This window comes from Rhinoderma darwinii, chromosome 1, assembly GCF_050947455.1.
Source record: "Rhinoderma darwinii isolate aRhiDar2 chromosome 1, aRhiDar2.hap1, whole genome shotgun sequence".
NCBI lineage: Eukaryota > Metazoa > Chordata > Amphibia > Anura > Rhinodermatidae > Rhinoderma > Rhinoderma darwinii.
Genome location: NC_134687.1, coordinates 612,434,006 through 612,446,533, shown reverse-complemented (window position 1 = coordinate 612,446,533; position 12,528 = coordinate 612,434,006). Strand labels below are relative to the sequence as shown.

At 44.0% G+C, this 12,528-nt stretch overlaps 1 long non-coding RNA gene across 1 annotated transcript; it reads right to left on the bottom strand.

The window, feature by feature from the left end:
• Window positions 1–10,637: 10,637 nt before the first annotated feature.
• On the bottom strand, window positions 10,638–11,569 carry LOC142747600 (uncharacterized). The gene is made up of 3 exons (XR_012881880.1): window positions 11,095–11,569; window positions 10,918–11,010; window positions 10,638–10,825 (listed from the first exon to the last, which is right to left on the bottom strand). It is a non-coding gene; the product is annotated as an uncharacterized LOC142747600 (long non-coding RNA).
• Between the last annotated feature and the right edge of the window lie 959 nt (window positions 11,570–12,528).

Genomic DNA, 12,528 nt, shown 5'->3' with positions numbered 1-12,528 from the left:
GCAGGAGGTGAGGGACCGTATTTGGAAAGATGAATATGTGGAGATATTTTCTCTTCTGCCGCTTGCAAAGTTCAATTTGGATAAAAGCAAGCGGGATGAGAGTAAAAAAGAGGAGGAGGAACGCCGGCGGTATAGACTTATTCCGCAGACGTTCGTGAACTGGTCGCAAGCTTTCGCTATCGTGGCGAGCGTGATCGGAGAAAAGGCGCCGGAAAACTGCTCGGCGTTGTTCTGTTATTTCGATGCCATTGGAGAGGCGTATAGGGCGTATGGTGGGCATGCGTGGTTGAGGTATGATGAGCAATTTCGGCAGCGAAAAGCGGTTCGGCCGGCGATCCGGTGGGATCAAAAAGATATTGCGCTGTGGTTAAGGGTTACGGCCCCAGTTAAGCAGTCCTTTCCCGGGAGCGTTGGCCAAGGAGGTCAGTCGGGTCAGTCCGGACAGGCTTCCGCTTCAAAGCTGGGTTTCTGCTGGCAGTTCAATGAGGGCCAGTGTAAGTTCGGGGCCTCATGCAAATTTAAACATGTCTGTTCGGAGTGTAACGGGTCCTCTCATGGGGCTGCGAAATGTATGCGGAAAGGGAAACGGTCAGGTCCTCATTCCTCCTCTGCAGGTCAAGGGTCGGTCTCCAGTGAGGGTGGAAAGAATGGCACCATATCTAGCTGAATATCCGGATAGGGCTGCAGCCAAGTTAATTTTGGAGGGGTTTTCGTTTGGTTTTGTTATTCCCCCTCCTCCGTATGAGGTGCCGGTTACGCGGCGTAATCTTAAGTCGGCTTATTTGCACTCGACGGTGGTTTCAGAAAAACTGTTAAAAGAAGTTTCGTTGGGGCGCATGGCCGGTCCTTTTGTCGAGCCTCCGGTTGTGGATTTGGTTGTATCCCCCTTGGGAATCGTGCCGAAACCGGAGCCACATAAATTCCGTTTGATTCACCATTTGTCGTTTCCCAGAGGAGCGTCGGTTAATGAGGGGATAGATCATGATTTATGCTCGGTGGTGTACACGTCATTTGACAGAGCGGTGGCGTTGGTGCGAGAGGCGGGACAGGGGGCGTTGCTGGCAAAAACAGACATTGAGGCGGCTTTTCGTTTGCTGCCTGTACATCCAGAAAGCCAACGGCTGTTGGGTTGCTTCTGGAACGGGGGGTTTTACGTCGACAGGTGTCTTCCAATGGGGTGTTCTCTTTCATGCGCATACTTTGAGGCGTTTAGTAGTTTTGTGGAATGGGTGACGAAGGGTGTAGCGGGGGTGGACTCGTTGATACACTATCTGGATGACTTTTTGTGTGTTGGCCCTAGCGGTTCTTTGGTTTGTGGTAACCTATTGTATTGCTTGCAGAAGGTTGCGTTGGATTTCAGAATTCCGTTGGCACCGGAAAAAACTGAGGGCCCAGTTTCCACCATCTGTTTTTTAGGGATCGCGATTGATTCAGTCGCTATGGAGTGCAGGCTGCCTGAGGATAAATTACGTCCATTGAGGCAGGAGGTGAGGCGGGCCTGCCGACTAAAAAAGATCACGTTGCGCGAACTCCAGTCGCTGCTGGGGAAGTTGAACTTTGCCTGTAGGATTATGCCAATGGGCAGAATTTTTAGTAGGCGCTTGGCGGCAGCGACGGCGGGTATCAGGGCTTCCCATCATTTTGTGAAGCTTGGTGGGGAACACAAGGCAGACCTGCAGGTATGGGATGAGTTACTTGGGCAGTATAATGGTAGATCGTTGTGGATGTCCCCGGTGCAAGAAATGAGTGACGTGGAATTGTTTACGGATGCGGCAGGGTCCGGGGGTTTTGGCGCATATGCGGGGGGTCAATGGTGTGCGGGGAGCTGGCCGGACAGCTGGGTGAGCAGTGGGCTGACACGAAATCTTGCCCTGCTCGAGCTGTTTCCCATCGTGGTTGCAGCGACCATTTGGGGGGACAGGCTCAGGGATAAAAAGGTTCGTTTTCATTGTGATAACATGGGAGTGGTGTTAGCAATTAACAACTTATCGCATCATCTCCACCGGTGGTTCAGGTGCTGCGTCATCTAGTGTTGTTGTGCTTGTCGCTAAACGCGTGGGTGGTGGCGGTGCATGTGCCAGGGGTGTCCAACTGTATTGCTGATGCTCTTTCTCGCTCACAGTGGGATCGCTTTCGTCAATTGGCACTGGGAGCGGATGCGTCCGGCTTGGCGTGCCCGGAACATCTCTGGGAGCTGGTTTCGGTCCCGTGGAAGGGTTGATTGAGCGGTCGCTGGCTAAGGCGACTTGGAACGCTTATTCGGCGTGTTGGCAGCAATGGGAGGATTGGGTAAGAGTATTGGGCAACGTCTGTACGGAGCAAGACAGGTTGGTGGCATTGTTGTATTGGTTGGGTGATGCTTGGGAGGCGGGGTTTTCGCTGGCTAAGGTAAATCGTTTCGTGGCAGGTCTGGCGTTCGGTCTCAAATGACGGGGTTTCCATGATGTATCCAAGCATTTTCTAGTGAAGCAGGCGTTGAAAGGATTGCGGAGAGGCACGGCTGAAGCGGATCAGAGGCGACCGGTGTCTTTTGCCCTCCTTGGTTCACTTGGTTCGCTGGGGGCTGTTTGCAAGTCACCTTATGAGGTAGAGTTGTTTAGGTTGGCTTTTTCCCTCGCGTTTTTTGGGGCGCTCCGAATTGGGGAGTTGGTCTCTCCTAGTAAGGCTAAGGCTGGGGGGTTGCGACAGGCGGATGTTGGTCTTTATCGGGATAGACTCGAGTTGTTGGTGCGGCGGTCTAAGACTGATCAGTTGGGTCGCGGTAAGCGGATAGTGTTGTTTGCTCTCCCTGGTTCAATGATGTGTCCGGTCGCTTGCATGGGTGCGTTCAGGCTGGTGGGAGTGGTGCCGGAGGCGCCATTGCTCCGTCATGAGAATGGCGCGTTTTTGTCTAAGTATCAATTTGATGCAATATTCAAAAAATGCTTGGCTGTGGTTGGGGTGGGGGACGGGTGCTACTCGTCTCACTCGTTCAGAATTGGCGCGGCTACGGAAGCTGGGCGTTGGGGATTGGATGATGAGGGCGTGCGGCGGATTGGCCGCTGGGAGTCCAATAGGTTTAGGTCTTACGTGCGCCCTCATTTGTTATGATTTATATGTTGTTTCTGATGATATGTGAGTTTCTTGCCCTTTCTTTCAGATCATCACCCATGTTTGGTCTGGCTGTTAGGACATTCTTTTGTGCACTGGGGGGCACTGCGGGCGGATGTGCGCCCTGATGGCCGCCAGCTTCGCTTTCCGCGTCAGGATGCGGTGTTACATTGGTTGGGATTTCGAGGTATGTTATGGAGCCGGGTATTGGCCGAGTTTCAAACATATGCTCGCCTGGATAGAGTCCCGGAGGTTTTGGTGTTACATGTTGGGGGGAATGATCTAGGGGTACGCCCCTTTCGTGAGCTAGTGCGGGATATAAAGCATGATTTGCTGTGTTTGTGGGCGTCTCATCCGTCCTTGATGATTGTTTGGTCGGACATAGTTCCGAGGAAGGCTTGGCGCCTGGCACGGTCGGTGGAAAGGGTCAACAAGGCCCGCATTAAGGTGAATCGGGCGGTGTCACGATTCGTTGCCAAGAATGGGGGCATTTGTGTTCGTCACAGGGATCTGGAGTCCGGGGTTGGGAACTATTAGCGTAGTGATGGGGTGCATTTGACCGAGGTTGGAATTGATCTGTGGAGCTTGGCCTTAGCAGAAGGAATTGAGAGGGCGGAGGTGGTGTGGAGGAACTCTCAGGCTTAAGGTAGTCAAGGCCTGTTTCGCTGTGGCGGGGGGAGTCCTTGAGGTTGGTCAGTACAAAATGGTGGGGGGGTCGCATCGGGGGTATGCGTCCCCCAAAACGGTAGATCATTTGAAGACTTCATAGGGTGTTACCCCTTTGAAGTGGTCTTCTGGTGGAAAGTATATCATTTGAAGACTTCATCGGGTGTTATCCCTTTGAAGTGGTCTTCTGGTGGTTGGAGCCATCTGCAGAGGTGAGCGGTGCTTCCGAGCTGGTTTACGGCTGGAGGTAAAGAGTTGGTGGTGGTTTGCAGATGGCTAATTTAAAGGAAAAAGATTCGGTTTTAAAATGGCTTCAAGGACTTCCCCTGCTCTGTTAAAGTATTAAAATATGTTTATGGTTAATTCTGATTCTGACCCATGTTGGGTCATGTGAATTAGAAGTGGAGTTATCCGAATATTTCGGATTAAATTGCATTTAAATAATGTAAACAAATAAACGGCTGCTGTGGCCAATTTCATATCCAACCTCGGTTGTCACGTGTCGTTATTGGGGAGATGGGCAGGAGAAAAAGGGGAACAGGATCATTAGGTAAAACATGGTATGACTCTACTTAGGCCAGTCATGTGTGATACTGACTGTTATACCATGTATAGAAGACTGCGGCAAAGTTGGCTTAGATACAGGGAGCCAGCAGACAGTATCATACATGGCCATACAGACATTTATACAAACATACATACATACATGCAAACATACATGCACATATACACATACATACAAGTAAACATACATACAAGCAAACATACATACAAGCAAACATACATACAAGCAAACATACATACAAGCAAATATACATACATACATACAAGCAAACATACATACATACAAGCAAACATACATACATACATACATACAAGCAAACATGCATACATACATACATACATACATACATACATACATACATACATACATACATACATACAAACATACATACAAGCAAACATACATACAAGCAAACATACATACAAGCAAACATACATACAAGCAAACATACATACATGCAAACATACATGCACATATACACATACATGCACATATACACATACAAACATAACATACATACAAGGAAACATACATACAAGAAAACATACATACATACATACATACATGCAAACATACATGCACATATACACATACATGCACATATACACATACAAGCAAACATACATACAAGCAAACATACATACATACATACATACATACATACATGCAAACATACATACATGCAAACATACATGCACATATACACATACATGCACATATACACATACATACAAGAAAACATACATACATACATACATACATGCAAACATACATACATGCAAACATACATACATGCAAACATACATACATACATGAAAACATACATGCATGCAAACATACATGCACATATACACATACATGCACATATACACATACAAACATGACAACATACATACAAGCAAACATACATACAAGCAAACAAACATACATACAAGCAAACATACATGCAAACATACATACATGCAAACATACATACATGCATACATACATGCAAACATACAGGCATACATACATGCAAACATACATACATGCAAACATACATGCACATATACACATACATGCACATATACACATACAAACATGACAACATACATACATGAAAACATACATACAAACATACATACATGCAAACACACCTACATGAAAACACATACACACATACAAACTTGACAACATACATACATGAAAACATACATACATACATGCAAACATACATGCACATATACACATACAAACATGACAACATACATACATGAAAACACATACATAAAAACATACACACATACAAACATGACAACATACATACAAGAAAACATACATACATGCAAACATACATACATACATACATACATGAAAACATACATACATGCAAACATACATACACATACAAACATGACAACATACATACATGAAAACATACATACAAGCAAACATACATACAAGCAAACATACATGCAAACATACATACAGGCAAACATACATACATGCAAACATACATGAAAACATACATGCACATATACACATACAAACATGACAACATACATACATACAAACATACATACATACATGCAAACATACATACATACATGACAACATACATACAAAAATAAACTCACCTGAGGGTATGTTCACACGGCCAAATTTCAGACGTATACGAGGCGTATTTTGCCTCGTTTTACGTCTGGAAATACGTCTCAAATACGTCGTCAAACATCTGCCCATTACTTTCTATGGGTATAACGCTGTATTGTCCACACGACGCGTAATTTTACGCGTCGTACGGCAATTACGACGCGTAAAATTACGCCTCGTAAAAAGAAGTGCAGGACACTTCTTTGGACGTTTTTGGAGCTGTTTTCTCATAGACTCCAATGAAAACAGCTCCAAAAACGGACGTAAAAAACGCCGCGAAAACGGCGTTGAAAACGCCGCGAAAAATGCGAGTTGGTCAAAAAACGTCTGAAAAGCAGGGTCTGGATTTTCAGACGTTTTTGTTGACTACGTGTGAACATACCCTAAGACGTTCCCATGAAGAGCTGAACGGTCCCGTTACTTTTCTTCTCCCATTCACAATAACATAGCGGTGGGCGCAGGTGACGTAATCACGTGTGCCTGATATGATTACGTCATCTGCGCCACAACGCATTGTTACTATGAATGCGAGCGGTGCCAAGAAGAAGGAAGATGGCAAGTGACGGGACCGTTCAGAGCTCCGTAGGAACGTCTTAGGTGAGTTTATTTTTTTAAATATAATTTTACTTGTTCGCCGGGTGCTGATGCAGCACCGATGCGGCGGGTACAAAAATGTAGTGACAGGGTGGGGGTGAGGGAAAAGTGGCTTGCCGAAACGGGGTGAATGTAGTGTAGTGTAGTGTAGTGTAATGTACAGTACATTCACGGTAAGTTCGTCTCAATCGGGCTTACCATGCCCGCTTGAGACGAACATTCTCCCGATGTTGCTAGAACTACAGTATCTAGCAACATCGGGAGCGCGCACACTGCGGAGCAGAGCGGCTTGATTGACATCAAGCCGCTCACGCCCCTTTTTAGAAAAGATAACCAGCACTTGCTGAGTTATCAAGTGTAAAAAAAAAGGCACTTAGGAAATGAATTTTTACATTTTTTTAGCAGCAAATGTTTTAAAATTCATTTCCTGCTTAGAATGACTAAAAAAAAAAATTTGAGTCAACTTGGGACAACCCCTTTAAAGATTTTGTCTTCAAAGGCCAGCAGGATATTGTCGTGTATTAAAAGAGGCATGGACTCGCGGGACAGGGATGTAATAATGCCACTTTACAAAGCATTAGTGAGGCCTCATCTAGAATATGCAGTTCAGTTCTGGGCTCCAGTTCATAGAAAGGATGCCCTGGAGTTGGAAAAAAATACAAAGAAGAGCAACGAAGCTAATAAGGGGCATGGAGAATTTAAGTTATGAGGAAAGATTGAAAGAATTAAACCTATTTAGCCTTGAAAAAAGACGACTAAGGGGGGACATGATTAACTTATATAAATATATTAATGGCACATACAAAAAATATGGTGAAATCCTGTTCCTTGTAAAACCCCCTCAAAAAACAAGGGGGCACTCCCTCCGTCTGGAGAAAAAAAGGTTCAAGCTGCAGAGGCGACAAGGCTTCTTTACAGTGAGAACTGTGAATTTATGGAATAGCCGACCGCAGGATCTGGTCACAGCAGGGACAGTAGATGGCTTTAAAAAAGGGTTAGATAATTTCCTAGAACAAAAAAATATTAGCTCCTATGTGTAGACATTTTTCCTTCCCTTTTCCCTTCCCTTGGTTGAACTTGATGGACATGTGTCTTTTTTCAGCCGTACTAACTATGTAACTATGTAACTATGTAACTATGTATCAGTGGGAGCCCAGGAGCTGGGATTCATTAATTGTTTAGAATGAGTTTCCTTCACTTACATTCAAATATTTAGTCTAATCTGCTACAGTAATATCCTGCTGAATTCCGTCACGGAAAATCAGGATGGAAATTCTGCAGTGTTTACGCTGTGTGTGGACGTACCATCAACAATCCATAACTCAACCAATATGAATGAGATATGTGTGTGCTGTTATCTTTCCATTACAGGGGTTGGCCTTGTAGATGAAAAGCTCTTCGACTTTCTGGTATACTTTTCGGGGAAATTATTATAGGCACTTTAGTGGCAAGCATGTGGCATGCTTGTTTTGCGCAAAAATGTTCAACTTTTTTCACTCTTACATCTCACAGTTTTTTTAAAGGGGGTGTGGCTTAACCAAAGGGGTGGGGCTAACTGAGGTTTTAAAAATGTACTATCATTTATGCCAGAAATTGGTGTCGATTTTAAATCTGTCACACGGACGGCAAGCGATGCACTTAATTTATCAAGAGCCTTTTAATAATTTAGGCGCTTCAGTGTTCTTGAGATTAAGACTAGCGTATGAAATGCCAGTCTTAAGAAATTTTCCCCATTGTGTTTAAAATTCTCACTATTTCCAGAATGAAATAAAAAATAAAATTATTTTTTTTTTAAAAATTAAAAAAAACAAAAACATGAGGAGTTAAAATACAAAGTATATTAGAAAGTGGCTATTTCTGCACCCCCCCCCCCTTTATTGGTATACTTAAAATAAAGACCAAAAAAAATTAGAAATAGAAAAGGAAAAAAAAAAACAGTTCCTTTAAATATCTATTTTTCTAATCCTACTGCACATTTTTGCAGCTGTCAGTCTATAAATTGAAAACTTACTCTATGGCTTACATTGTGTCTTTTTTTTTCCTATATAACGTCAGGACGATGATTTTTGAGTTGCGCTGAATTCATTAAGCTTCTTTTGTAGAGAATCTAATATGTATCCCCTTAAGACTCTTGCCAGACCTGATTCCTCGTTTTCAATTTACATGACATGACAGATATATGGTGATATATTCTGCAGATTATTACACCACTGACCTCTCTACAGATCTGCAGAACATTGCTCCTGTATCACATGACAGATATATGGTGATATATTCTGCAGATTATTACACCACTGACCTCTCTACAGATCTGCAGAACATTGCTCCTGTATCACATGACAGATACATGGTGATATATTCTGCAGATTATTACACCACTGACCTCTCTACAGATCTGCAGAACATTGCTCCTGTATCACATGACAGATACATGGTGATATATACTGCAGATAATTACACCACTGACCTCTCTACAGATCTGCAGAACATTGCTCTGTCCTCTACTGACAGATACATAGTGATATATTCTGCAGATTATTACACCACTGACCTGTCTAGAAATCTGCAGAACATTGCTCCTGTATCACATGACAGATACATAGTGATATATTCTGTAGATTATTACACCACTGACCTGTCTAGAAATCTGCAGAACATTGCTCCTGTATCACATGACAGATATATGGTGATATATTCTGCAGATTATTACACCACTACCCTCTCTAGAGATCTGCAGAACATTGCTCTGTCCTCTACTGACAGATACAGAGTGATATATTCTGCAGATTATTACACCACAAACCTCTCTAGAGTCCTGGAGAACATTGCTCTGTCCTCTACTGACAGATACATAATGATATATTCTGCAGATTATTACACCACTGACCTCTCTAGAGATCTGCAGAACATTGCTCTGTCCTCTCCACCTCCTGACAGATACATAGTGATATATTCTGCAGATTATTACACCACTGACCTCTCTACAGATCATTGCTCCTGTATCACATGACAGATATATTCTGCAGATTATTACACCACTGACCTGTCTAGAGATCTGCAGAACATTGCTCCTCTACTGACAGATACAGAGTGATATATTCTGCAGATTATTACACCACTGACCTCTCTACAGATCTGCAGAACATTGCTCCTGTATCACATGACAGATATATGGTGATATATTCTGCAGATTATTACACCACTACCCTCTCTAGACATCTGCAGAACATTGCTCTGTCCTCTACTGACAGATACATAGTGATATATTCTGCAGATTATTACACCACTGACCTCTCTAGAGAACTGCAGAACATTGCTCTGTCCTCTATTGACAGATACATAATGATATATTCTGCAGATTATTACACCACTGACCTCTCTAGAGATCTGCAGAACATTGCTCTGTCCTCTCCACCTCCTGACAGATACATAGTGATATATCCTGCAGATTATTACACCACTGACCTCTCTACAGATCTGCAGAACATTGCTCCTGTATCACATGACAGATATATGGTGATATATTCTGCAGATTATTACACCACTGACCTCTCTAGAGACCTACAGAACATTGCTCTGTCCTCTACTGACAGATACATAGTGATATATTCTGCAGATTATTACACCACTGACCTCTCTAGAGACCTGCAGAACATTGCTCTGTCCTCTCCACCTCCTGACAGATACAGTGTGATATATTCTGCAGAGTATTCTGCAGAGTATTACACCACTGACCTCTCTAGATATCTGCAGAACATTGCTCTGTCCTCTCCACCTCCTGACAGATACATAGTGATATATTCTGCAGAGTATTACACCACTACCCTCTCTACAGATCTGCAGAACATTGCTCTGTCCTCTCCACCTCCTGACAGATACAGAGTGATATATTCTGCAGAGTATTACACCACTACCCTCTCTACAGATCTGCAGAACATTGCTCTGTCCTCTACTGACAGATACAGAGTGATATATTCTGCAGATTATTACACCTATAACCTTCGGATCCCCATAGAACACAGGTTCCCTGGATAAATTCCCCAATCTAGAAATGAATACACTAAAAATTGTAAAAAAAAAAGATGTTTATTATAGAATCTGGTAGAATTTCTGTGCGGTTTTCTGTGTCTCCGGCCCTTTAACAAGCGATGATCGGTGAGATGAAGAGTGGGAGGGTCCTTCTTCACCCGTGGATATGGCCGCCAGTCCACCCTTACACAGCTCGGTCCTGGATCAGAAGAAACCGAAAACGTTTTTCATATTTTTCAAAGTCGGATCCTAGAAAAAGAAAAAATACAAATAAGCAAAAAAATTCACAAAACCTTCACCACAAGGAGAAGATGAAGACGAGCGGAAGACGTCAGACTTACCGTATCTCGCGTCTGCTCTGCTCATCACTGGAGGAGTCTTCATGGGAATTTCAGATGGTTTAGGTGGTAAAGACCACGATGTTGGGGTGACCACTGCAAAAAAAAATCTGAAATTCAGTGTCCAAGCGGCTGTAGAAGAGTCGTGAGGTGAGAAGATCATCAGTGGACGGCACTTACCTCACCTAAAGATGGTAAATGGGCCCGAGCGGCAGATGGAAATAAGATGGCCGCTATCTCTCCCGGGGGTTGGGGGCCCTGATGGTAAATGGGCCCCAAGTGGCAGATGTTACTAAAATGGCCACTTTCTCTTTCGGGGGTTGGAGGCCCTGATGTTAACCGTAGCCCCCGAAAGATCGTCCATCTCCACATCAGGAGCTGGAAATTGGCGTCCGCCAACTTCCATCTTCCCGTCCTCCTCCTCCATCTCCACGTCCTCTGGAAACTGGCGTCCGCCAACCTCCATCTTCTCATCCTCCTCTTCCATCTCCACGTCCTCCGGAAATTGGCGTCCGCCAACCTCCATCTTCTCTACAACACTCATCATTGGAAACATCACCATCCTCTTCTTCATATGAGACACGTCCATGATGAGAGCCAGCAAGAGAAACTGACACCGCGGTCAATGTGTGACCCCAATTTATAAACTTGATGATGTCACAACCTGAGGGCCATTATGTGCAAACGGAACACATGCAGATCACAGGCCCCGCCCTTCACATGACATCACGCTCAGATTCTCTAGAGGACGTCACGCTCAGAGAAATAGAATCTGCCGACATTCTAGATGACATCACAAGAAGCATATCCCAGTGAACCGTTACAACAGAGTGGCCATTTATAACGTAATATGGTAGAAGAATACAGACAGTAGGGGGTTTTAAATAAAAAAATGTTTACACCGTTCACTGTGTGAGTCAAATAATGCTATATTGTAATAGTGCTGGACTTTTACCGATGCAGCGATACCAATTTTGTTATAATTTTTTTTGTTTTTACATTGTGCTTGGGGAAAACTGGGAAATGTTTTTTTTTAATTTAATATTTTTTTTTTTACACACATTTTATTAGTTCCCCTAGGGGACTTGAACCAGTGATCATTAGATCGCTGGTACAATACACTGCAATACATGGATGAGTTACGGAAACAGCGTAACTCGCTGAGCTACGCTTTTTCCGGAATTCCCATAGCAGTGAATGTCCGTTATAGAAGCAGCATAGCATGCTACTCTGTATCCGTAACTACTATTGAGTTCTATGGGAGTTGCGGAAACTGCGTAGCTCAGCGAGTTACGCTGTTTGCGTAACTCGAACATGTAACCAGAAAGTGAAGTGGCCGGAAGACCGCGGAGCCGGGTAAGATGGAATGGGGCTTAGGGGGCCCCGTTCTAGAGATATTACACCTGTGTATATGTCATAAATGTCCTTCGTAGGAAAACCAATATAAATGCCGCGGTCGCTATTGACCGCAGTATTTAACTAGTTAAACAGCGCCATCTCTGTTCCTAGCCGTTAGTGCAGCGTGTCAGAAGCGGACACCTGCAGTGTATGGAGCAGGCTCAGCGCGTGAGCCCGCTCCATACATCATCCCCTCCCCGCCTGATGATGTGCTGG